This window comes from Ipomoea nil, unplaced genomic scaffold, assembly GCF_001879475.1.
Source record: "Ipomoea nil cultivar Tokyo-kokei standard unplaced genomic scaffold, Asagao_1.1 scaffold2662, whole genome shotgun sequence".
Taxonomy (NCBI): Eukaryota; Viridiplantae; Streptophyta; class Magnoliopsida; order Solanales; family Convolvulaceae; genus Ipomoea; species Ipomoea nil.
The window spans coordinates 1,211,616-1,239,079 of NW_017619090.1; the positions used below are offsets into that span (position 1 = coordinate 1,211,616).

The following is a 27,464-nucleotide window of genomic DNA, read 5'->3' on the forward strand; positions in this document are numbered from 1 at the left end:
TAAGTTGTGATGTTATCATGTTTGTGATCTTTTAATTTATGACTCCATCTTTCATTATCTTTTCAATATGATGTCAGTATCTAAAAGATTTTATTAAGATTCTCACGACATCTTTCTGCCTATAAATTGTGTCTCTACTTCATGAGCTATACTCTTTCTCAAAACCATAGAAAAGGAAAAAGCTTGCAGGAATGGACAAAGGAAAAGGAAAGATCGATGAAGCTGAGAAAAGAGCTAATCGTCTAAAACATCATCTACGAGAAGCTAGCAAGCTACCAAATGCCACCATTATTAGGCTGGAAGAAGATGGGGAAAGGGTCATCGTGACTTATTCCATGCCTAACACAGCAACACGAGAGGATAAGGAAGCTCGTGACTTTCTGGTCAATGAGTCCAGGGCTAAGAAAGCATACTGCATGGAACAAGCCACACGGCTTGCTAAAGAGAGAGTTGTCATGATGAAAAGCTCTAACGAGCACCCATCATCATTTCTTACTTCTCATTGGCATCCTTCTTACGAAGTTCCCCAACCTAGTGATCAATCTTATGAAGATTTCACTATGGTTCACTCTCGGTCCTCCACTCTTCCACCTGAACCCACTCTCTCACTTGAGGAGCTGGATGAATATGCAATGAAGACAAATCTGTCTGACGTGACCGAAGAGATGACTCGTCTGGAACTTCACGTGCCCTATCGCTTTCTCTAAAAAGTTGTGTGCTGTACTCTCCTGACTTGGAACTCCCTGTCTCTCATCCTTATGATCCAATAAAAATGTTATCTTTTCGTACTAAGAATGAATGTATTTCATGACTATGTTTAACTTTGTCTGTTTCTTGTCTAAAGTCACAGGAAAACTCTTCACTCAAATTTAATCTGGTAAAAAAGGGGCCATAAATTATTATGAGTTACATGACTATTAAGTTCATTGGAGTTGGAGCTATGCTCAATAAAGAATCATTTAACAGTCAAAGTCTTGCCTGGAATTGATAACTCCTTGAACATATTTATGAGCATTTATTGCTACGTTGAAAAATATGTGTAACAGACACATGAACAGTATGGATCTCTTGCTATAAAAGGAGGAGAATTCCTCACTTTATCACCATCATTCTCTTCCTCACCATGGCTCCAAAGAAACCTTTCACCAGAGGTGACTCTCACAAACTAAGAGAGGGTGCTAGACGTCTCAGGGAGGAACAGGGTGACCTTTATCCTGGTAACAGTCCACAGGCACCAGTGGAAATTCTCTCTGATTCCGACTCATCTCTTCAATATGATGAGATGGCTGGTTTTATTGTTGAAAGTGAAGAAAGGATTTCAAAAGATCCTACTCAAGTCATCCCTGAGGATCCTAGCAAGTTCCGTGATCGAGACTATATGGAGTTTCTGAAACAAGAACGTGAGAAAGAGGCATATGATAAGGAGGAAGAACCTGAATCCTCATTTGGCTCAAACTACCCATGAACCGGAAAATGGTTTAAGCAGATGCTGGGAAATCTGAAAAAGGCAAAAGATGAGCCGTCTGGAGTCAAGAAAAACGAGAGAAAGAAGAATCGATTCCTTGATCTTTGTAACTCATGTTATGTATTCTCTTCTCTCGGCTCTATGAATAATAAAACTTTGTTGGCTTTACTTTTTCTTTAAAGTGGTTAAGCGAGACTTCACTTGTCTCATTTGTCCTATGCTTAAAAATCTCGGATCAAGGACAACCTTCTTGGAAATGAATATATTCCCTAAGGCGTGCCTTGGTCAAGTCATTCGGACACATCTTTTGAGAGGTCCAAACCTCTATTTAATGGACCCTCTCACTTAACCATAGTCTCACTCTTCAAATTCGTCAAGCTCATGGATAAAGGGAAGGAAATGGCTCTTACTCCCGAAAGCTTATCACTGCCTGAAAAACTGTCTCACCCTGATCCTGGAAACTCAGTTGAGAAAGGTTCACCCTCTGGGAAGGAACCAGACATCTCAGAGTTCTACTCCCTTGTTGAACTCACACCTCTTCTAAAGCACGAAGAAAGGTATCGTGCATTGTACGCTTTTGCTAAAGCCAAGGTAATTGTAACACCCCAGATTTTCAAGATATTTAAAACTTATAAAATAAAGGTGAAATCTCATTAAATCCCAAAACATAATACCAGAGTACGGGGTGCGATGCCACACCTGAGCTAGAGAACTCAGGTGCACAGGCTAACTAACTAATATCCTCAATAATGTAACGCATAAACATGGCACGCAGGCCGAAAGGGAAGCTAACTACTTCTACACTCCAATTTCTAGCGCGCTCCAGTGACCTACTCTTCTGTGCCTGAAAGCCAAATATATCTGTTCAGCGAGAGATGCTGGTAACCCACTCCAACGCGTTGAAATACAATACATATAGATATATATATAGATATACGAAAACCTTTTGAGCATGAAGATATACCCTACGAACTCTAGCTTTTAAAACAGGGATAGACTCAACAGATAGGGCTAAGCACAGACAGCAGTTATACCAAGCATATACAGTTTACAACGGGCAAGAAAGATAAGCACAGTTAATAATCATAACCCAACATATACAATCCCCGGTACAAATCCCATAGTCTCATCCACAAGATATTCATAATCAACAACTCATCCTTACTCCATCACATAGCACACTTTGTTGGTGCCACAGGACCAATCGCATGCCCATACATGAGGGTCAGCGCATATAGCTCTGACACGGCCCCGCAGCACCCTGCCCCGTCTCACAGCACGGAGGGGTCGATCGCAACCGACCGATGAGCCGCAGCTCTACATAATATTTATATACCTGACCGGTCTTTACCAGCCTGGTTAACAGTTGGGATGGTTCTCAACCCATTCAACTGCCCGTATAGTGGACCTTTGTCCAATATAATATTTATATACCTGACCGGTCTCTACCAGCCTGGTTAACAGTTGGGATGGTTCTCAACCCATTCAACTGCCCGTATAGTGGATCTTAGTCCTATATAATATTTATATACCTGATCGGTCTCTACCAGCCTGGTTAATAGCCGGTATGGTTCTCAGCCCACCCGACTGCCCGTATATCCCGATTGATCTCAACCAAGTCGGGGTAACATGCACACATAACATATAGCAAGTACATGCAACCCACATTAACACATTGGGAAGGGGGAGAAAACGTATAACAAAACCTATGCGTGATCCTTCACATACTAAGAATAGTCCTAAGGGGTTCATACTTCTTTCACCCAGGTCAACGGGATACCAATTCAACTAGCATGCAATATATAAGACTCATACGACCTACGAACGGTACCCGAAAATCAAACTAGACATAGGCACGACAGACAGAGTCCGTTGGGACACCACGGGGGTCGGGGGAACATCAAACGGGGAAGCCGGGGTCCCGAAGTGGGGGAATTTCCAGCGGGTAGCCGGTGGGTGGGGGTCACCCGCCGGCGTTCTACAAATCCGGGCAGCGGGTGCCCGGCGGGTAGCTGCCCGCTGCCGGCGTTGCCCGATTTGGCCGCGGGTAGGTGGCGGGTCCCCTACCCCCACCTACCCCCACTGACTCTTTTTTCATCAAAAAACGCCCCGGGAACCTTTGTGGAACCCGAAACCATGCTTAGACACTTTCAAACGCACTTGATAACACACGTAGACAATCAACGGATCAAAATCAAGAAACAAACGGCACATAACCTATCATGCTTTTCTAAACATAATAAACACCCAATCATGCGAAATCCCACCCAATATACCAAGAATAATTCCATACGATACAACCTTCTAATCATTTTTAAATCCACAAGGACACAATTCATCTTCTAATATCAAGATTCGGCAGGAATATCATGTAAACCTCAAGAACATCCTACAATCATCAAGAACATCATATAATCATCAAGAACGTCATATAATCATCAAGAACATCATAATTGTCAAGAACCTTTCATCATCAAGATCACCCATAGAATTATCCCATCAATCGTCAATAATAATACAAATCATCAATACACAATAATATGGGGAAATCCTATGGGGGAAATCATAGCTATGAAAATAGGTTTTGTTGAGACATGGGTTACCTCTTAGCCTTAATTAATTCCTTGGCTATGAAGGGTCTTTCTTTAAGCTTTCTTGCTTTCTTGATTTCTTCTAAGGGAATTCTTGGAGCTCTTTGGGGAGGTGGAACGTTTATTGTGGTGTGGGGGGGGGGGGGGGGGGGTTCTAGGTACCTCTTAAGTCCTCTATTTATATATTTAGGAGTCCTAGTTAGGAACTAATATTATAGGCTTGCTAATTCTATTTCTTTTGGGACTAAGGATTGGGTTTAGGGATAAGGGCCCGTGGACTATGGTGGGCCTTTCCTAATTAATTCCTGTGATTTAATTCTTTCTTTTGGGTAATTAATTAAATGATTTAATTGATTTTAGGGATCGTAACACGGGGTGTTACAGTAATGGCTGAACTGGATGACATGGAGAGACGAGGTCTCTCTAGAGAAACATTGGGAGCAGATCACGAGACACTCATCGCTGAAGTGTTTGCTCATGAAATCCGAAAGAGGGAATACTTTGAGTACGCACGAAAGAAGAAGGGTAGCAATGAGTAAAAGGCAATCTTGCGTACTAATGCACGAGAGATCGTAAACGTTCATGTTACGTGTTGTTCTGTGTAATAATTCTCTCGGGAAAAGCATCTCTGTTGTTGTAAGAAGGACCTGTTTGACTTTATTTGTCTTACAAGTCTTATGTTATGAAAATCTTATCTATTTTCGGGTTTGGAATCATGCCTAAAATGCTTGATATTTTCAGCTTTTAATCGCAACCGTTTAAATGGATCTTAATGGGATCATGTGGCCGAGAAAAATGGTCCACTCTCCCACTCTGTCTGATACAGGATGTGACGTGCATTTAATGCACCCATAAGCACTCAAGTGCTTTTCTCTCACCTCATTAAATGAGGGAATGATCGTTTTTGATCTGCACACGATCTTATCACTCCTCCACGTTGATCAGTTACCATATTGGAAAAGAGGAACCGGGAGTACTTTTCAAATTCAAACAATTCATATCTAAATGGGTTACCCATACCCGGTTACCCGGAGTTCTATAAAACCCTATTTAAACCTTTTTGCTCATTTTACCTTACCTTCTTCACACAGTCTCTTCTCTCATCCACCATTCTGTTCTTTCTCTTAAATTCTTAACAATGGCAGAACATTCACAAGCTTCACCCACTGACAAAGAACCAGAAATACCATCCATCCTGGAAATCCCAAGCTTTCCAACTGAAAACCTAAGGTTCATCAAATCCAGAGTACCATTTATTGTCGGAGGTAGCATGTGGGATGCCCATGGCTTTCTTGAATACATATTGGACAGAAGATTTGGCGAAAACATCATTCGACTCCTCACAGAAACAGGGTTGTATAATTTCATCACACATCTTTACACCATATAACACCCAATTGACGTAACTCAGTTCTATATGAATGCTTCCATATCTTCTGATTGTCTGACCATTACTTCCAGAGTCAATAATCATCATGTGGTCCTTACCTCGGAAGACGTTCGATCTACATACGGGTTTCCACAGAGAGATGAAACCTACAAGTCTGATATTATCTATTATCATCTCGATCCAGAGGAGTTCTATGAATCCATCAAGAACAATCACGCACCATCCAAGGCAGAAATCACATGGCCGTTGAAAAAGAAGTGGTTCCGGCTAGATTATGAGTTTACTGTTGACATTTTCAACAAAATTGTTGATCACAAGACCTCGGGCACTGATGACGTGACGAAGGAGAAATTAAAAATGCTGCATGCATTTCTGAATGAGCTCAAAGTTGATTGGTCCAAGATCATCTTCAACAATCTCGCTCACACCATCACCTATCACAGGAAGAGTCCAGGAGACATTGCAAAGAAGTTAGGATATGGCTTTGTGATAAATCATCTTCTTGCCACGAAAGGAGTCTTAATGCGCCCAGGAATCCGACTTGGACAGAAAGCATGCCATATGAAACAAAAACCTTCCGGATATGACAAGCAGAAGGCATTGGAGTTGGGGATTCCTATTGAGCAGGTTAAAGCCAAGAGGAAGTCGAGAACCCCTAGGGTTTCAGAGGATGATCAACCCAAGACGAAACGACAAAAACGAGAAAAACACTCCTCTCGGAGTAAGGCGAAAGAGGCAGAAGATACTCCACCCGTTCATTTTCCTCCAAAATCCCCTCAAGAGAAGAAAGATCCTACTCCATCACCAGAAACGATCATTGTAAAGGATTCATCCGAAGAAGACAATCTGGTACTCTCTAGGATCATCAAAAAGGGTCACTTTTGGTCCCCTGTCAAGCCTAAAACTTCCCCGAAAGAACTTTCTACACCGAAAGCAGCAGACACAGAGAAGCATCTCCACAGGGGGAAGAAGTTCTAAACGACGCACTTTCTGAGGGGGAAGCACAACCGAAAGTTGTCCTTCCTGGAAGTCTCCCTGCTGATCAAGATCCTGTAGTTGATCTCGTTCCTTCTCAAGTCCCCCATCCACAAGAACCTACTTTGGCAGAGCAACTTCTTCGTGAGTTGACACAAGAACCTGCTGATGTAGGAATGGAGGCCAGTCGCTTAAGTCTTCCACAAGAACCTGGCTTGCCAGAAAAGACGAAAGGAGCGACTGCTGAATTTGTTGTTGTTTCTTCTCTGCCACAAGAACCTACCAATGCAGAGCAGGTTAATCTGACACAAGAACCTGCGTTGGTAGAAGAATCAGCTGTTGTGCAAGTCGCAACCTCCGCTATCACGAATCCTTCTGTTCCAGCTACCAAAGCACCAACACCAGATCAAATTCTTCGAGCATCCGTTGAAAGTGATTTTCAACGAGTTCTGCAGTGGCAAAAGTGGCGCACTGCTCCCCTAAGAACTTTTCTTGAAACTTTTGAAGTTATGCAAGACGAAGAAGAATTTGCACTGAAATGGATTGGCACAGAAGATGTTTCCAAAGCCCTTCGAATTGAAGAAATCAATCGAGTGTTCTCATACAAGATGACGAATCGCACTCTCGGGAGAGACAAAGCTCCAATCTGCATTGAACATAACAAGCCACCTTTGGATCCGACCTTGGAAGAAGAAATGAAGCAACTTCGATATGCCATGCTGCTATCAAAGATCAAGACCACGCTAGAAAAGGAACATTAGAATGATCCAAACAGCAATATCAGTGGCACGAAGGATGAGCATGGCCGAGAGATTGAAGAAGACGAAAGTGACGTTAATGAAGATGACAATGATGATGATGTTGACGATGCAGATGACGAGAATGACGACAACGATGATGATGACGCTGATGAGGACAATGATGATCAGTTGGGTAATGAAGGTGTTCAAGAAGACGAACCCGAAGACAGCGCTACAATTTTAATCGGCCCTGACTATGACACCTTTCCTCAAAGATCTCCCTTAAGAAAATTACCCTCTGATAGTGAGGAAGAAGCTTCATCTGCACACCCCGAAGACCTGTCTCGTGCCATAGTTCCACATGTCCCACCCATGGACGAGACCCCGATCAAGCAAGAGAAAGAAAATGTGTGTGAGGGAAAACTGGAAACCTCACCAATTCTTCTTAGCTCAGCAAGTGGTGGAAAACGGGAAGCACCACCTCAAGATGTGTTGGTCCCGATAGGGTGGTGAAAGTCTAGAGGGGGGGTGGATAGACTTTCAAGCTTTTTTCGCAATTTAAATAACTCTTTGGTAATTTCAACTCTAAGTAACAAGTAAATAGAGTAAGTTTGAACTGCACAGCGGAATAGGTAGTATGTAAAGAGTTATGCCCAATTAATGAATTAAATACGCATGTGAGATGAATAAAGTGACAGAGGTATCTTGAATATATAAATGAGATGGTTCACTCAATATATAATAACAATATTCAAGATTATAAATAAATATCGTATCACGTTGACCGTGTAATGAATGTTACATGCAACACGCCAAACTTGCTTAGAATAATTCAATATTTAAGCTTGAGAAGTTTGAGTCACATGCATACGTAAAAACACACTAAACCTGAACGATTAAGATTGACTGTGAATAGTAAACGGGTTAGTCGGATAAGATAGATAGATAGAGCAAATTATGTAAGTGCAGTATGTAAATGAGAGAGGCAATTTATAGTGGTTCGGAAGTGGCGTAATCTTCCTAGTCCACTTTTCTCCTTTCGCGTCTAGGAGAAATTCACTATTTTCCACACACAGTTACAATAGTGAATAAGCACTACACAAGCACTTCTTCCGGATGTCTTGCACACAGCTACACCCAACTCCGAGTGTCTCGCACACAGCTACACTCAACTCCGAGTATTTCGCACACAGCTATACTCAACGCCAACTAAGTGCCTTGCACACAGCTACACTTAGCAACTACGAGTGTTTTGCACACAGCTACACTCACTAGAGTATTTTGCACACAACTATACTCTTTCTACAATTACAAATACAAAGGTAATTGTATCTCTCTCCAACTAGATTTGAGACTATTCAGACTAAGTCTCTAAGAATATTTGAGCACTTGCACTTTTGAATTTTCGTGTGTATTGCACTTCTATCTCGTTGCTCTGCTCCTTCTCTACACCACGTCTTCAAGTCTTCATGGCTTTTTATAGGCAATCAAATATATCCGTTGGAGTGGGATAATTTGATATTTGAATTTTGAATCTTCATAGCCTGATATTGTTGACAATAGTAGGTCTTCAATTTTGATTTGATTGTCAACTTGCCTGACAAATAATATTTTATCACAACTTGATTTTCTAGTTGTTTCTTAAAATATTATTTTTCTTGTTATATTGAATATCCAACGTATCTTTGAAATAAATTCATCTGATAGAATTTATTTCTAGGATAAGTTTTTATATTCATGTCTTCATAAATATTTTTCCGTTCTGATCAAATGTCTTTCAGGCAATTTTGGATTCTTGTGGCATGTGGGTAGACTTGGAAATAAATTCCTTCGAATTTATCCAATTTCTGATCATCTTGCTTCTTTGCCACATTGTGCTCCTTTGACTTTGAACATCGTGCTCCTTTGACTTGAACATTGTGCTTTTCTGATTTGGTCACATTGTGCTCTTTTGGACACATCGTGCTTGTTCACATTGTGCTCCTGTAGAACATTGTGCTCCTTTAGATACATTGTGCTCCTTAGCACACATCGTGCTTGTCAGCATACATCGTGCTTGTCAGCATACATCGTGCTCCTTAGCACATCGTGCTTTTTTAAAAATACATTGTGCTCTTTTGATAGCATTGTGCTCCTTTGGTAGCATTGTGCTCCTTGGTGAACATCGTGCTCTTTTGCACATTGTGCTTGTGCGGAATTTGACTAGTAAAAAAAAATAAATCCTTGGGGGGAATCGATCTCAAGTGTGATCGTTTTGAGTAAGAACTTCTACCATTTCACCATTAGGCTCATCTAGTTATTCTTTGCAATGCCATTCCTTTATGCTTCTTTCTCGGATGAATACTCATAGGACCAAAATTAATTTCTCAAATTAAATTTGTTCTTCCTATGGTAGATTCCTTTTGACTCGATATTCTGATTTATGATGCTTGTACTAAAAGACCTAAAAACTAAGGGGATCTAAAGTACATTTGGCTCATCAAAACTTACAAAAATATTCCTATCAATTTTCCCCCTTTTTGATGACGCCAAAACCTATACTCAGTCATTTGGCTTGTCTTTTAAAAACAATTATTTTTCAAAAGATTTTATTAGCTTAGACATAGCCAAGATGAGTTTAACATTTGATTTTGACTCTAAGAAAGGTATTTTTAGCAACTAAAATTCCTATTCGCATTTTTGGATTTTAATAATAATGAATTTTTGCATTTTTCCAATTTATGCGATTTGATACAATCTAAGCTAAAAATGTTACCTTTCAAGACAAATAAAATAACAATAAATAACAAGAAAAACTTAATAGCATCATAATCAGATAATTCGAATCATTCCAACTTGTTCCAAATTGTTCATGGGTTCATGTTCCCGTGGACCATACAAAATAAATGTGACAATCATACAAATCATCTAATGACTTTGTTTCTCTTCTCTTTAAGCACATGATTTATATGATTTTGAACATCAATGAAATTGTCACTAATGGCATAATTGTTGCATACCTGCCCAACTGAATAATAGTTGAATGCTTCAATGATGTTGTTCCCGGGCAGTATACCTTCTTCATACCATATGATGCATTCTTCTAGGCTTCTTCCATTTTGTAGCTCGGCATCATTGACCTTGATATAGTCCTTTAGAACCATGATCATCAAAGCTCTAGCATAGCTTTGGATTCTTCTGAAATTCTCGTTTGAAACCCAAAAATTTTGATCACTTGGACCACTCTTCTTCATACCCTTTGGTAGATCATTCAAAGTCACCAACTTTGGTATTTCAACTCTACCATCTCTTGGTGTGGATTCCAAATAGAGAGCTGCACGGTTATACCAATTGATTTGCTCAACATTTCCACCTGCACAAACAATGTCACGAAAAGAACGGTTAGTGGTATTTGCGCTGCTTGATCCTCCTGGACTGCCAGCTTCACCACCACCGAACCAATATTCTAGTCCTCCTCTTCTAGCAACATTTCTGCCAGCAGATCTGCCTCCTCCACCTCTACTACTGCTTGTGCCAACATTTCGGGTGGACATGGCAGTCATCATCATCTCAAGCATGCCTTCCAAATGACTGAATCTCTCTTCCCCCTTTTTGGCGTAATCAAGGAGTGTATGAACAGATTCTCGAAGAGATGAAATAGATTCGGAAATATTTTCATATGATCCCCGAAGGCAGCCCACTTTGGTGTTGACAGAGATGAGATCCGTGTGAACATCACTAATCTGCTTCTCATGTTGATGAACAACATTGAGGATTCCTTGGCTTTGACTCACGGAAATTGCTTCATTTGCCTTTCCAGAATTCTTGAGGATTTGAGAGAGTTGGATGTAGAACTCATTGAGTTGCCCCTTGACATTTGCATTCAATCCTCCAACTTGTCTCTCAAGTGCTTGGTGGGTGTCGATCAAATGTTGTTGACTCCTCCGATTTTCGTCAAAAGATGTTTCAAATTTTCCACCTTGAGTATTGACAACATGATCCACATGAGTGTAGATGCCTTGAAACATGCTTTCCATTCGGTCAACAAGGCTTAGTACAACTTTCTCCAGATTTTCCAATTTTTCCTTTGAGGTTGTGCCATCAATGTCTTGCTCTTCTCGGGTTATGGGAACACACCTTGCTCCTTCTTGAGCAGAATTGACTTCAAGCATGTGAGATTGTGCTTGATTTTCCACTTGATATCCTTCTCTTTTCGGTGTGTGTAACACGTGCGTGTTACCTTGTCCACTTTCTGCATGAATGGATTGAATTTCCTCCATGTGTTGGCTAGCTTGCATGGCATTTTGATCTTGACTTATTTCAGTGAAATTCAAAACACTCACATCATATAAACCACTGTCCATTAAATGTGCACCACATGTGACATTTTCTTCTTCTACATTCCTTGTGACAAATTCATCAATATCAACTAGGAAGTCATCTTCGGTAGGCATATCTCCTTGGACTGTGACATCAACAGTAGCTTCGGCCAACCCATTCACCGTAGACATCAAAGTTGCATGGCCAACATCAAAATTACCAATCCAATTCAAGGAAAATAATTCTTCTTTTTGCATACTCGGTCCTTTTGTCATCAAATCTTGGTAGGAACCAAGTCTCCATTTTCTCCAATTTAAGACTCTTCGGTATTCACTCACCAACACCAAATCAAGTCCATCAACTTGATGAATCTCCTCATTCAACATTGTTTCCAGTTCGGCAATTTGGGAAAAAGGATTTATGAAACTTTGGCTTGTATTGGGATTGTGACTTATGGTTGGATTTTGGCTTGTATTTGGATTTTGGCTTGAGGTAGGATTTTCATGGGATTGAGTTGAGGGTTGAGAGGATAAACCAAGAATTTCTACAACTGGCCTTTTCCTAGCAGGAATGCCTCTCGGTTTCCTTTTTCTCTTGGAGTTCAAATCAGTTGATTCTTCATGATCCTTAAACAGTATCCGGTTACTTCCAAAAGGCTTTCTTGATCTCATTGGTAACCCTTTCATTTTTATAATTTCTCCAATAAGCAAACCGAACCCTAGGATACGGTTGAACTTCCCATTCCTAATTTTGCACCTTTCACAAAATGTGCAATCCGGCTTAAAATAAGCTTACTCCAGTCACCCCTAACTCCATTCATCACAGCATGCAAATATCCAATTCTCACGGGTGATATATCCTCCATACTATTCAATTTGCACAACACACATTTATAGAGAATTCTAACTAGCATCTCATACTCATGCTTCAAGTCAGATTTTTGACCGGAAAGATTTGGTTCGAGAGAAGCATTCTCATTCCGAATTTCTGTCCAAATTTCCGTGTGATCATATGTGTGAACATCTAAGTCCAACAGTGGTTGTTCTGGACTAGATATAGGCAGTCCAAAGGTTGTGTGCAACTCATGTCCATCAATGGTGATGAGAGTTCCATTCACGGTGGACTCAATGGTCCATCCAACAACCTTGGCATTCATATAAAAATCTGCTACATCTTCATCATAAAATCCTGAGTATGGATAAGAACATAACCTCATGAGATTACTTTGTTGAAGTGCATGGATGATTCTTTGTGCAAGATGAGAGTTCTCGGTTTCTTTTAGAAATCCTTGAGGGTCAAAACTTCCTCCGGCCTTGATTCCAACTGCTAGCTTCGAGAGGTTGAGTTGTGTAGAGTGTTCTTCATTCGGTTGAGATCTTGAATCTCCAATGGCAACCATAATGTGCTTGGTATTTTTAGAGATTGAGGGATTGAAGATTTTGAAAGAGATGAAGATTGAGTGTTTCGGCTATGGAAGGTGAAAAGATTTTGAGAGATTTGAGTGTAATAGTGGCTCTTCCAACCGGTTGGGTGGAAGGGAGGTGTCTTTACACAAATATCCCCACAACTTAAATGTTGACTTTTAATAAGTGAGGGGTATTTTTGATATTCCAATAGCTTCCAACCTTTGACCTAACTGATAGTTAGTTTAGGTTATATATACTCCATCCAATTTGTCTGCTGATGTGGCGCCAAAAATTTAGATACTCGGACTGATTTTACCTGAAATAAAATTCATAGAGCACTAAATCTGTTCCGAAAATAATATGTGCATGTATATATATACACGTTTTTATGTAGTTGGAGGAAAGAGAAATCCATTCTTTCTAGACTATTTATTATGCACAACTACCATAAAAAGGTGTTCTTATTTAAGGTTTGACCTCCTTTCGTCGTCGTCCTGACGTCGGTCGCGTCGTGAGTCCCCTGCTCCCCGTGTGTTCGTCTGGCGGGGTGAATTGACCTCCCCCTGGGTGACAGGTGCCTGGGGCTGTCGGGTGCTTGGACCGCTGCGCCCTCGGGTGGGGGGAGGTTGAGGAGGTGCAGGCAACCTTCGGTTGACGCCTGGGTCGGCAGGTATACGTGCCCGGAGGTCCGCCACAACTCGGGCTAACCCTGTGGAGGCTTGCTCGAAGACCGCCATCCCCTCCCGGATGAGGTCTAGGTCTCGAACAGGGGGGCGGGCGGTGGAGCTCCGCCACTGCGGGGGTTGGTGAGCTGGGCCCTCAGATCCCCCTCCGACCTGGTGGCGGCGGCCGGTTGGATGCTGAGGGCAGGGGCCCCGTTGGGGCCGTTCCCGTTCGCGACGAACTGGGTGTCGCGGGAACCGTTGGTGTGGCGAGAGTTGGATCTCGACCTCATCATAGCTGTGGATGAACAAAAGTGGGGAGAGCGCTTAAGCTTGTACAACAGCTCTTAACAAGAGCACCAATGATGGATTTAATTAACCCGGGGTAGACCCGAATCAATAAATCCGGATAAGAACGCAATATAATAAATAATAAACGAAATATAAAACGATGTCGTAAAGGTCGCTGAGGACCGTATATGATATTAATTGTCGTAGTATTTGGCTATTACAAAGATTCGGTAGGACAAAGTGTGTAATAATCGTATAATGTGGAATGAATTGCCCTTTGTTAGGACAAGGAGGGGGGTTTTGATAAGCTTAATTTCTAGACATTATTTAGAGTAATTTTAGTTAGTAATTTGCATAAATAAATTAAGTTCTAGGGTTGATTTTATTATAAATATTATATTTAGTTATATGTTACTAGTTTAGACTAGTTTAGATTGATTTTAATAAGTATTAGGCTAATGTTGCATTTTTATTAATATAAATAGGAGTTTTATTTTAACTATAGTATTAGATTTATTTGTTAGTTTTATATATTCAATTGTTTTAATAATTAGATTTTATTAAGTTGTGATTAGCTTATAATTATTTGGCTTTAATTTAATTTTGTTTTATTTTCTTTAATTCTAGGGATTTGCGCAGTATAAAAGAAAGATAGAGATAAGGTTTAGGGGGGGGGGGGCTTTTTGGTTATCTTGGAGTTCGGCAGAACGGCAGTGGAGAGAACGGAAAAAAGACGAAAGCAAAAAGGAGAACAGAAGATGGCAAAGCAGTAGGAGTCTTCGGCGACGAAAGGAGAAGACATTCGAGACTTCATCGCAGGAGATTTCTGTGCAGCTGTGCTTCGATTGTGGCTATCGCTTCTCTAGGCTTGAATTACTTTCTTCCGTATCTATTTTATTCTTGTTCAAATTTCCAGATTATTATTTATTAAACAGTTTATGCATTTAATTATGATTCTTGGCTAGAAATTTAATTAGGGATTTGGATTAACCTTGATTAGATTAATTGACTATTATTCATGTGTTGATTCTTCTAATTCCAGTTTAATAATTGAATTTGATTATATTTATTTTATGTATTTTAATTGTGAATTGTGTGACTGGCCATTGCATAATTCTAATATCAGGGTTCATAAGAAGAACTGACAGGTGAATTATGAACCTAGAACTCGTAAGATAGACACAATTGACCTAGACTAGACATAGCTTTAGGTATTTGTGGTGATATTGATTGTTGCTTAATGGGTTCAATTAATGTTGGTGAGATATCGACGGATGATCACAGTTAATTGGATACAACCTAGTAGCTCGACGGAGTATTAGGATATATATGAAGCAATCATCACAATAGTCATAAGAATCAATACTTAGGAGAGTTAGTTAATTATCTAATAGGTGAACCCCAAATCCCTAGTCTTCTCTCAATTGGAATTTTCTTCCCATCAAGTTTATAAATATTATTTTTAATCACATTAATTATATTTATTTGGGATTTTCCTTATCAACAATTTGATTATTAAAGATAACAGTTAATAGTGTTCTTCGTGGGATCGACCCTGGAATACTCCAGGAATTTATACTGTGATTGACTCTGTGCGCTTGCAGATTATAGCAATCAAGTTTTTATACAAGCTAACCCCCAACCGCCTCCCCCTAAATCGGGGGGTGGCTAGATCTCACTTTGACCGGGCCCGAGTGGACCGGGTCGGGTCGGGGCCCGAGCTCGGGTGGTGCCGAGATCGGGTAGGACCGAGCTCCCCGAGCTCCGCGTAGGTCGGCTTGGGTCGGGGCACCTCCATGGTGCTCCGGGTCCGTGTTGGTCTTGGGCACCTCCATGGTGTTCCGGGTCCGCGTTGCTCTCGGGCACCTCCAAGGTGCCCCGGGTCCATGTTGCTCTTGGGCACCTCCGTGGTGCCCCGGGTTTGCGTTGCTCTCGGGCACCTCCATGGTGCCCCGGGTCCGTGTTGCTCTTGGGCACCTCCGTGGTGCCTCGGGTCCGTGTTGCTCTTGGGCTCCACCATGGTGCCCCCGGTCCATGTTGCTACCCCGGGTCGGGTCGTGCTTCTTCAAGAAGTCCATTTAAGAATTCACTTTTGACATCCATTTGATAAACTTTGAAATTCTTATAGGCTGCAAAAGCTAGGAATATGCGTATAGCCTCAAGTCTGGCTACCGGGGCGAAGGTTTCATCAAAATCAATTCCTTCTTCTTGGCAATACCCTTAGCAACAAGACGAGATTTTTTCCTAACAATGAGCCCATCTTCACTCATCTTGTTTCTAAACACCCATTTAGTTCCAATGACATTTTGATGAGATGGTCTCGAAACAAGTTCCCATACCTCATTTCGTTCAAACTGATGAAGCTCTTCTTGCATGGCTACTACCCAGTCAGGGTCACTTAAAGCTTCTTCTATGGTTTTTGGTTCCATTTGTGACAAGAAGAATGCCATCATACTTTCTTGTAATGATGCTCTTGTTTTCACACCTTCTTGGACATTACCAATAACCTGATTTGATGGATGATCCTTTAACCATCGAAGGTCTGGTTCAAAAGCATTTTGTTGATTTTGAGCATCCATTTCAGGGATATATGGTAGGTCAATGTATATCATTGGTTCAGATGTTGTGGTATTTGTAGGATCAATCTGTTGAGTTGCAACCTTCTCTTGAGACGCAGATTCGGGTTCTGAAATTTTTAGCTGATACTTCGTGTAAGACGAAAGTATATCTTCTTCGTCAGAGACGTCTTCGTCAATAGGTTGCTGAGGACTTTGACTTGAATTGATTGGAGTCTTATATCCAGAAGGATTCTTCTCAGATTGTTCATCAAACTTGACATGAATGGATTCCTCAATTACCAGCGTTCGTTTGTTTAGAATTCTGAATGCTTTGCTTACTGAGGAATATCCCATGAATAGTCCTTCATCAGCTTTTTCGTCAAAAGCTCTTAGATGATTCTTTCCATTGTTGTGTATGAAGCACCTGCAACCAAAGACATGAAAATAACCAATACTCGGAGTTTTACCTTTCCATAGCTCATATGGTGTCTTGTTGTGAGATTTGTTGATCAGGGATCTATTTTGAGTATAGCATGCCGTGTTTATGGCTTCGGCCCAAAATCTCTTTGGTAGACCTGAGTGCGAGATCATCGTTCGTGCAGCTTCTTTTAAGGTTCTGTTTCTCCTTTCGGCCACTCCGTTTTGCTGAGGAGTTTGTGCTGCCGAGAGTTGATGGAAGATACCATTTTGCGCACAAAATTCCTTTATGACCTTATTGACAAATTCCGTTCCCTGATCAGATCTTATACGAATTATTTTGGTCTCCTTTTCTGTTTGAAGTTGTCTCAGAAGATTTGGAAGAGCTGTTTCTATTTCGTTCTTCTTCTTCAAGAAAAGCACCCATGTATATTTTGTGTAGTCATCTACAATAACAAGAGTATATTTTCTCCCACTTAAACTTGCTGGATCTACTGGTCCAAAGAGATCCATATGTAAAAGACTTAGAGAGCGAGAATTAGCATCTACATCTTTTGACTTGAAGGATGACCTGAGTTGCTTCCCTTTTTGACATGCCTCACATATTTTATCTTTCGTGTAAGATACTTCGGGTAGCCCTCTCACAAGATTTCTTTTAGCAAGCTTGTTTATCGTCTTCAAGTTCAGATGACTCAGTTTGTTGTGCCATTCTTGATTGAGATCTGCATTACTTTTGGCCACAAGACAAACATTGGCGTTAGAAGAATTTAAGGATATTACGTACATGTTCTTCTTTCGTTGACCCGTCAAGGCTGTCTTGCCATCTTTCGTGTTCACGATCTTGCATTCATCTTTGGAGAAATTTACATGGTATCCTTTGTCACAGAATTGACTTGTGCTTAAGAGATTGAACTTCAGTCCTTCAACATAAGACACATCTTGTATTGTTATTCCCTTTTTGATGATGTCCCCTTTTCCACGAGTTTTGCCACTGTTTTCTCCTCCAAAGATAACTTTGGGTCCATCTACTTCTATAAAGTTGCTCAACATTGTTTTATCACCAGTCATATGTCTTGAGCAGCCACTATCAACATACCATATGACCTGTTTTTCCTGCATCAAAGATTATGTGTTTTTAGGTACCCATTTAGTTTCGGGTCCTTGAGGGTTAGCAGTTAATTTTGGAACCCACATCAACCTTGAGTATCCACGACTCATCCTTGGTCCTCTGTATCCATTAGATGTACGATAATCATAATGAATACTGGCAAAGACTTTAGCATTATATCTTTTGCGAAGATATTCCTGAGGAGGATTCTCATAATGCTTGAGATGATTAGTTTGTTTACGCAGATGAACCTTTTCAAATACTGCTCTAGGGAGAGGCTCTGGGTAATCAAACCAATCTTCTTCTGATGGCCCAGTCCATCCATTGCCATACCTAGATCTTTTGAAGGATCTTTCGGGTTGTCTGATTTGTCCGTTCTTTGACTTTCCTTGAATGGGATTCTTTCGTGTGACTTTTGGACGGTATTGCCTCTGGTTAACATTCGTCTTTTTCTTGGATCGAGTATTCCTGTTAGGCTGACCTCCTTTATGGTTTAGATCTTGTCTATTGCCATTTGGTCCATTCCTTCTGACATAAATTTGTCTAGGGTTGCCTTTAACAGTTTTCTCTTTTCCAGATTCCACAACACGTTGTACAGCCGTTCCTTTCGGTTGGCTTGTTGTTTGTGGTGTTTCGACATTGTTAATTACCATCATAGGCTCAGACACCTGGGTGGGTCCTTGAACAAATGCAGCCTCGAAGCTTTCGTGTGAATATGCATTCGTGGATTTGTTCAATTCAACTTGTGAAGAGGAGCTGGGGTTAAAACCAATTCCGGTTCTTTCCCTGGGCAGTCTGGATTCATTCATCATTCTGTCCATTAGATCGGATGAATTATTGAATTTATCCAAGACTTCAAGCAGTTCTTGCTCTCTCTTATCTTTTGCTGTGCATTGCTCCTTTAGAGCGAGAACATTTTTCTCAAGTTGCTCCTTAGCAATGACTAGCATGTTGTTCTCAATACGAACTTGCTTTAGTTCATTATAGCTAATCATGAGGCGAGAGTTTTCCTCCTTTAGTTTGGAGTAAGTGCTATTTATTACCTTGAACCTCCTCATCATTTCGGTGACAGATTCATTGGAGGTTTGACTTCCCACAGAACTTGACTCAGCAGAATAGCAAGAAGATGAATGAGAGTTTACCTCATCTTCACCTGCCATGAGGCACAGTTCGTCTGACTCTTGACTGAATAGGCATAGCAGTCCTTTCTCCTCATCAGTGTTTTCGTCTTCTGAGCTTGAACTTGAGGAGCTACTTTCGGTTGCAACAGTGTCAGAAGTTTCGTTCACTACCATTGCCTTCCTTCTTCCTTCATTTCTGGAATTTGATGATTCTGGCTTGTCGCTCCTTTTATGTCTTTCTCCAGTCTCTTTTGAGTGACTTGTGGTAGTGTTGTTATCTTGATATTTGCTCACAATAGGATGAGGACAGTTCGCCTTGAAGTGTCCTGGCTTTCGGCAGTTAAAGCACAATAGTTGCGAGTCCAAGTTCTCGATTTTTGAGCTTTGAGGGGAACTTTCATGCTTCTTTCGGTGGCCCGATCGTTGTGGGTCTTGAAAGTTGTTCTTTCTCATGAACCTCTTCATTTTCCTGACAAATAGTGCATATTGTTCATCAGATAAAAAATCACAAGTGTTAGATTTCGACCTGTTGGATGTTGATGCTGATTGATTTGCCACGAGAGCAATGTTTTTTGTTTCTGATTCTTCAGCATCTTTTGGTTCATGCTCGAACTCATATGCTTTGAGATCACTGAAAATCTTGGTCGTGCTTGTAGTTTTCATATCTCGGTTATCCCTCATCGCAATAACCTTCATTTCCCAAGAATCTTCAGATTCATCTCCTTTTCAGTTGGCTCTTTCCCGAGATCTGACAGATCGCCCATAAGTCTGGTGAATCTGAGTTCCATCTCCATGATTGTCTCATTTGACAGCATTTTGAAATCTTCAAACTTCTTCATGGCCATTGTCAGTTTGTTGTCTTTTTCTTGCTCGTCTCCTTCTCCCAAACTCATTAGGACATTCCACACTTCCATGGCATTCTTGCATTTTCGGACCCTGGGAAACAAGGAATCATCCAGAGAGTTGTAGAGAATATTTCTTGCCACATTATCCAAATTTGCCCTTGTTCTTTCGTTCGTGGTATACTGGTCTTTCGGCTTTGGTATCATCTGTGCAGCTCCTGCTCCCTGTGCGGCTGCTTGTGCATTCGCCATCATGACCGTAATTGGTCCGGTTGTTATGACGTCCCACATTTCATCATGAATAGAGCATAGGAGAGCCTGCATTCTTAATTTCCAGTCATTAAATTTGGCAAGACTAAAGGCAAGTTGCTTAGAGCGATGTGCATGTTCCTTTTCCATTTTACATAAAAAGCGTGCAAAGAAAATATGCAAGATTTTCAAGAGATTTTTGATAGGGGATCTACCAGGCAGTAAATGCAAAGCCTTTACCGAACAAGGTATTGGCTCTGATACCACTTGTTGGTCCCGATAGAATGAAACGAGAGTCTAGAGGGGGGGGGGGGGTAAATAGACTCTTTTCGCGAAAGCCCTAAATGTCACCTTTCGGTGTTTTGGCGCAGCGGAAAAGCCAGATTACATTTAAATACTTTTGCACGAGTTTATGAAATTAAAAAAAAAAACTTTCGGTTAAGGGTGATGATTAGAATGATGCAAATGCAGAAATAAAAAGCATAAGTAAAGGGATGGAAGGAACACGAGATTTTATAGTGGTTTGGCCAACGTTGCCTACTCCACTCTTATTCCACAACTTATGGAAGGATTGCACTATCACTCCTTAGCACAATTACACAAAGACTTCCTTGATCATTAAGCCGGACAGCCTTCGTAGGTTTTTCAACTTCTCGAGTTTACTCCGCCTCTATCAACTTCTTCTTCTTCTGAGTTGAGGTTGGTAGAAAATGATTTCTTGATTTCTCCAACGATGAAGTCTTGACTGTGAGAGATGATTGCTTCAAACAAATTGCAAGACTTCTTTTGAGATGTAAGAAAATGATCAAAGACCTTCTTCAAGTAACTTAACACCTCAATACTGGTTCACAAAAGCTTTTGGAAATATAGGAGTGTTCAAGAGCTTTTGCAAGTAAATAAGTCGAGTGATAATGAACCAGCACCTTCTTGGTTGATGAAGGTGGGTTTTTATAGGTGATGAAAATTCATCTGTTGGAGGGAGATGAAATTTTCGAACCTTTTAACTAGTGGACAAGGACCGGGGAGCTTCATGCATTAAATGCTCCATTAATGAGGTTGTACCATGTAGCCGTTGAAGGTATGGAAAGCATTAGAGTTTTGTCCTTTAGCTCCAGGAGATCGTACATCTTCATTTACTGCTCCTTGAAAAGTGTGCCCCGTAAGATGAAGTCCTTATTGTCCTAGGATATTGTCAAATCAGACAGGTAGAACATTCTTCTCGTTGATGAAGAGAAGTAATGCTTGATAGGATTCGTCTTTAACAAAACTGTCCTTTCGTGATAGTTGACAAGTCCAGCTTATCTTTCGTTGATTGTTCACCATGCCTCATGTCTTCTTTCGTCTGGGAGACCCTAACATCTAATCATAACTCATTTTCGTGTGTTTGTCTAGCTTAACACGAATTACAAAGGAGTTATGGCAACTCTCGTCTAGGACGAAAGCAGCGAACGAAAAAGCTAATAGATAGGGGTCTATTTTTCTACATTACATTGGTATCATCAAAATCTTAATACAAGGTTCCTAACACAAGAAGACAGGTACGCTACCTCCTGACGAGGTCGACGCCAAGCTAGTCAAACAACGAGCCCCCACGTACGTGGTCATGGGGGACACACTCTACAAGAGGTCCTATAACGGCGCCTTGCTGCGCAGCTTATACCCAGACGAAGCCAGGTCAGTCATGGAAGAACTCCACGAAGGGACCTGTTCAGCCCACCAGGGGGCCTTTGCCATGTCCCGGAGGGCCATCTTACAGGGGTACTTTTGGCCCAAAATGGCCAAGGAGTGCGCCGACTATGCCCGAAGTTGCGAGACCTGCCAACACTTCCAAGTCACCCCCGGCCGGCCAGCCACGAGCTACACCCCCATCAGCTTGGTCATCCCCTTCTCCAGGTGGGGAGTGAACCTAGTGGGAGCTCTGCCCATGGGGTCGGGAAAAAGGAAGTACCTCATAGTAGCAGTGGACTACTTCACCAAGTGGGTAGAGGCGGAACCGCTGGCAACCATAACAAGTGCCCGTTGCAAGCACTTTGTGCACAAAAACATTTTTGCCATTTTGGGGTCCCGATGCAACTCATCACCGACAATGGACGCCAATTCGAGAGGCAAGAGTTTGAGGGGTTCTGTGCAGAATGGCACATTACTCACAGCCGGGTAGCCGTATGCTACCCCCAAGCAAATGGCAAGGTGAAAAATGCCAACCGCACCATTGTGGGCAGCCTGAAAAAGAAACTGGAATCTGCGGGGGGGGGGGGGGAGCGTGGGTGGAGGAGCTCGACGCCATTCTTTGGGCCTACCGCACCACCCCCCGGAGGGCTACTGGGGAGACCTTTTTCTTTAGCCTACGGTTTCGAAGCCCGAGCTCCAGCGGAGGTGGTGATACATTCCCGGCGGGAGGAGGACTACGACCCTGACACGAACGAGGAGCACCATAGAATTGACCTCAACCTGATTGATGACAGGCGCGAAGCAGCCTCGATTCGAGCTGAAAACTACCAGAGGCAGACCAAGGAATACCACGATAAGCGGGTCCGACCCCGCTATTTCCAAGTAGGTGACTATGTGCTCAGGAGAAGGGAGGCGAGCCAGCCCCAAGCCGGAGGAAAGTTTGCCGCTAATTGGGAGGGCCTGTACATTATAGAAGCCGTGGTCCGCCCGGGCAGCTACAAGCTCAAAACTCCCAAAGGAAAGATGATAGCCAGAGTCTGGAACTCAGAGCACCTACTGAAATTTTACCAGTAGACCTACCACGTGAGAGGTGGGTCTTGGCGTTGCTATTCTAGGAGGAGGACCATTCCCCTCCCCTAATAATGTCTGAGTGAGCGGTAATAGTCGGAATAAAATCGCATATTACCGAGCACATTGTGCGCAGGACCTTTTTTGTTACAAAGTTGGTTCTCATGCATTTTATCTCCCTAAAAAAAAAACGGAAAAAATCGTGAAACAGGGGGGAACGAGTGCTCACTCATGTCTTCCCCCCCGCCCCCCCCCCCCCGGACCCTAAGGGGGCACGAGGTCCGGCCTCGCGTACTAACCCCGACGGAGGACGCACCCTAAGGGGGCACGAGGGACGACCTCGCGTACCAACCCCGACAGAAGAGCACAGTGGTACAGTCCGGTCGGACTGTGCTCGAGCAGCTAACGCGCACCCTAAGGGGGCACGAGGTCTAATCTCGCGTACAAACCCCGACGGAGGAGCCCGGTGGTTTGGTCCGGCAGGACTGGGCCCAAGCAGTTTGGCGCACCGTAAGGGGACACGAGGTCCGACCTCGCGTACAAACCCCAACGGAAGAGCCCAGTGGCGTAGTCCGGAAGGACTTAGCTCGAGAGGCTAACGTACCCTAAGGGGGCACGAGGTCCGGCCTCGCGTACCAACCCCGACGGGAGAGCCCGATGACATAGTCTCATAGGACTTTATTGAAGAGGCTAGCACATGGCCAAAAAAAAAAAAAAAAAAAAAATTAGGCCTAAGCTCCCAGCTCGGCACGCTGCCGAGGCCCACCACGGCTGGTGCCGGGGTGGCCAAAAAAAAAAAAAAAACACAAGTATTTCAAAGGAAGGCAGTAGGAGGTAAAAGGTGGCAACCATCACGTCACCAAAGCAAAGGAGCCAATTGTTCATTCAAAATATTCAAAAACATCCAAGTCTAGTACATCACCGAGGGAGAACAAGGTCGGCTACTTTGAGCTCGGGCCACGTGCGTGAGGAAGGTCGGGGCGCGGAGCAAACCGACCCGGGAGGAGCGGAGCAAGGAGGTGGAGCGGCCCAAGACGTCTCACCTCGGCCCAAGACACCTCGACTCAAGACGCCTCGGCACAAGGCACCTCAGCCATGGTGAGTTCGGCTACATTCGCACATGGAGGTCGGGTCCGGATATTTACTCTCATTCGTTGACTCCTACTCGCAACGAAGAGAGTGGGGGACTCATGATGGATATATTATACCCACGACCCGACCCGGGGTAGCAACATGGACCCGGGGCACCATGGTGGAGCCCAAGAGAAACACGGACCCGGGGTACCACGAAAGTTCCCAAGAGCAACACGGACCCGGGGCACCATGGAGGTGCCCGAGAGCAACGCGGACCTGGGGCACCACGGAGGTGCCCAAGAGCAACATGGACCCGGGGCACCATGGAGGTGCCCGAGAGCAACACGGACCCGGAGCACCATGGAGGTGCCCAAGACCAACACGGACCCGGAGCACCATGGAAGTGCCCCGACCCGAGCCGACCTACGCGGAGCTTGGGGAGCTCGGTCCTACCCGATCTCGGCACCACCCGAGCTCGGGCCCCGACCCAACCTGGTCCGCCCGGGCCCGGTCAAAGTGAGATCTAACCACCCCCCAATTTAGGGAGAGGCGGTTGGGGGTTAGCTTGTATAAAAACCCCCCTCATTGTCCTAACAAAGGGCAATTCATTCCACATTATACAATTATTACACACTTTGTCCTACCGAATCTTTGTAATAGCCAAATACTACGGCAATTAATATCATATACGGTCCTCAGCGACCTTTACGACATCGTTTTATATTTCGTTTATTATTTATTATATTGTGTTCTTATCCGGATTTATTGATTCGGGTCCACCCCGGGTTAATTAAATCCATCAGGGAGCATGTGAGTTGTGTTGTTCAACGCCTCTTATACACTACAAAAGATAAGAGTCCTAATCAACGCAACAATATCTTTAGGGCGTATTGCAGTGTCCGGGGAAAAGTGTGCAAACTTATTATTGATAATGGCAGTTGCGACAATATTGTTTCAAAAACTCTGGTGCAGCATCTCGGTCTACAAACACATCCTCACCCTCGGCCATACAAAATGGGGTGGATAAAGGAGGGACCGCCTGTCTCTGTTATAGAAATCTGCCATGTCCCTATTTCAATCGGCAAGAGTTATGAAGATACGGTAAGATGCGAGGTCATTGACATGGATGCATGTCACATTTTACTCGGTAGACCCTGGCAGTTTGATGTTGATGCCACTCACCACGGAAGGCAGAACAACTACTCCTTTGTTTGGAGTAAAAAGAAAATTGTCATCCCACCAGCGGAAACTTCAATGAAAAAGAAAACTTGTGTTGTCACAATCTCACAGAATTGGAAAGACTTTATGGTAGAAGCCAATGAACTCCAGACCATAGTCATGGTGGTAATGAAAGCGTGTAAACAGGGAACCTACCAGCTGCCAGCAGAGCTATTTGATTTATTGTCTGAATTTTCTGATTTAGCCCCTGATGATCTACCGGGATGACTACCACCATTACGCGATATACAACATCAAATAGATTTGCAACCATGGGCTAGTTTACCCAACCTCCCGCACTATCAAATGAGTCCAGAAGAGCACGATATACTGACTGAACAAGTGACAAGCCTCCTTCAAAAGGGACTCATCAGAGAGAGTAAGAGTCCTTGTGCGGTTCCTGCTTTGCTAGTTCCATAAAAAGATGGGAGTATGCGAATGTGCATCGATAGGGGCCGAGCTATCATTAAAATAACAGTGCGTTATCGGTTTCCCATCCCTCGTCTTGACGACATGCTCGACCAACTTCATGGGGCTTTTATTTTCTCTAAAATAGACCTTCGAAGTGGTTATCATCAAGTTCGAGTTAGGCCAGGGGATGAGTGGAAAACTGCGTTTAAAACAAGAGATGGACTCTATGAATGGCTTGTGATGCCTTTTGGGTTGTCAAATGCACCAAGCACGTTTATGAGACTCATGAATCAAGTCCTTCGGCCTTTTATCAGCAAATTTGTTGTCGTATATTTTGACGACATCTAAATTTACAGCAAAAAACATGAGGAGCATTTGGACCACCTGCGTCAAGTCTTCATGACCTTACGAGAAAGTAAGTTATTTATCAACTTGAAGAAATGTTCTTTTCTAACCAATGAGCTGGTGTTTTTGGGTTATGTGGTGAGCAGTGATGGAATACGAGTTGATAAGGCCAAAATAAATGCCATCCAAGAATGGCCAACCCCTCAGACAGTTGGAGAAGTCCGGAGCTTCCATGGTTTGGCTTCCTTCTACAGAAGATTTATTCGGGACTTTAGTGCAATTGCGGCACCACTGACTAATTGCATGAAGCAGGGGAGGTTCAAATGGAATAAAGATGCAGAATTCAGCTTCAATTCACTTAAAGAAAAACTCATCAATGCCCCTGTCTTGGCTTTGCCAGATTTTTCAAAGCCATTCGAATTACAATGTGATGCAAGTGGCGTGGGCATAGGAGCAGTACTCTAACAAGGTGGAAGGCCGGTCGCTTTTTATAGTGAGAAATTAAGCTCAGCACGCGAAAAGTGGTCCACTTATGAGCAAGAATTGTATGTTGTTGTTCGGGTTCTTCACTCTTGGAGGCACTACTTACTCTCTCAAGACTTTGTCATACATACAGACCATGAAGCACTTAAATACTTTCGGAATCAAAAACACATCAACCGTATGCATGCAGGAGGTCTTCCTTCTTAGAACAATTTTCTTTTGTTATCAAACATAAGTCCGGAACCTTAAACTGAGCAGCAGATGCTCTTAGTCGCAGGAGAAATTTATTGGTCATCATGCAAGGGGAGGTTATTGAGTTTGACCAACTCAAGGAGCTATATGTTAAGGATGAGGATTTCATGCAAATTTGGGAGCAAGTTCAATGTCATGCTCCATTTCTAGACTTCCATGTGTCTGAAGGATATCTTTTTAAAGGAACAAAGTTGTGTATTCCTAGAACGTCTCTAAGAGAAAAATTGATCAGGGACTTGCATGCAGGCGGTTTAGCAGGTCATTTTGGTCGAGTTAAGACAATTGCCAGTCTTGAAGAGAGATTTTACTGGCCTCAGTTAGAGAGAGACGTAGGACTTTTTGTGAAACGTTGCATTGTTTGTCAAAGAGCAAAAGGACATTCCCAAAATACGGGATTGTACATGCCTCTACCAGTTCCAGAAGATATATGGGAAGATTTATCTATGGACTTTGTGCTCGGGCTTCCAAGAACACAACGTGGTGTAGACTCTCTCTTTGTGGTAGTGGATAGATTCTCAAAAATGGCACACTTTTGTTGGGGAAAATTGCAACGCCAACGCGCGATCTGGAAGCCTTTTAAGACGCACGGACACTACGGATGTATGGTAGAAAGAAAATCTGTGCCGTGTTATAATAACACTACCTTAAAAGCGTTATTTGCCCGGTAACGGTGCAGTTAGAACCCTGGCACGCTTTCGACCGGCTACACAGACCTACTACGGATAGCTTGCACTAGCAATCGCGTAGGCGAACCTCACTATTGCTCAGACGACGGGAGGGAGAAGGAGAATCGAATAAATGACTCGAATTCAAGGTGTCTTTTGAAACGAT

General features: G+C 42.7%; 1 long non-coding RNA gene across 1 annotated transcript in view; it reads right to left on the reverse strand.

Annotated features, from left to right (window-relative positions):
• Positions 1-27,149, reverse strand: part of LOC109154939 — a 30,058-nt gene extending 2,909 nt beyond the window's left edge. The window contains exons 1-4 of the long non-coding RNA XR_002049821.1: positions 26,626-27,149; positions 21,751-21,755; positions 5,146-5,150; positions 2,001-2,005 (exon numbers count right to left, since the gene is read on the reverse strand). This is a non-coding gene — a long non-coding RNA (uncharacterized LOC109154939). The remainder of the gene's footprint in view (positions 1-2,000; positions 2,006-5,145; positions 5,151-21,750; positions 21,756-26,625) is intronic.
• Between the last annotated feature and the right edge of the window lie 315 nt (positions 27,150-27,464).